The sequence below is a fragment of the Myxine glutinosa genome, chromosome 1 (assembly GCF_964187855.1).
Source record: "Myxine glutinosa chromosome 1, kmMyxGlut1.1, whole genome shotgun sequence".
Lineage (NCBI taxonomy): Eukaryota > Metazoa > Chordata > Myxini > Myxiniformes > Myxinidae > Myxine > Myxine glutinosa.
The window spans coordinates 246,997,571-246,998,127 of NC_136261.1; positions in this window are offsets into that span (position 1 = coordinate 246,997,571).

Consider the following 557-nt stretch of genomic DNA (forward strand, 5'->3'; position numbering starts at 1 on the left):
CACGACTTGGAGGTCCACTTCTTTGTACAGCACTTGGTGTGCCTGAAAGATCCGGCCTCATGCTCCCTGCATTTGGTACGAGTGAAAAGAAAGGTTTGTTTGAAAGGCGTGTATTTGGGGTGTTCCCCGCATCACGAAGGTAGAAGTACAAGAAGGTAAGACGCCCGATCTGGAGGATTATTGGTAATTAATTGTTACTTTGGGGGCTTCGGTTGCCGGTATGAGTTTGGATGGATGATAATCACCAAAAACGGAGGTGCGAATGAACTCGTGGGGTGGAACGGACGGACCGAAAGCGAGATTGAAGGAAAGATTGTTGGAACGAACCGAAAGCGAGATTGAAGGAAAGAGATCGTTGTAAATGGGGAGACACCACAACGGGAATATATCGACTAAACCTGCGTTCCGCAACCTTTTTAGCCCAGGACCCAATAAAAACCCAGGCATCCAGTCATGACCCATCGAACCCCCCCCCCCCCCCCCCGCCGCTCCCCCCCGCCCACAAACCGTCACTGAAATTTCGATTTCAATGAAATGAAAAGCGATGGACATTCGCG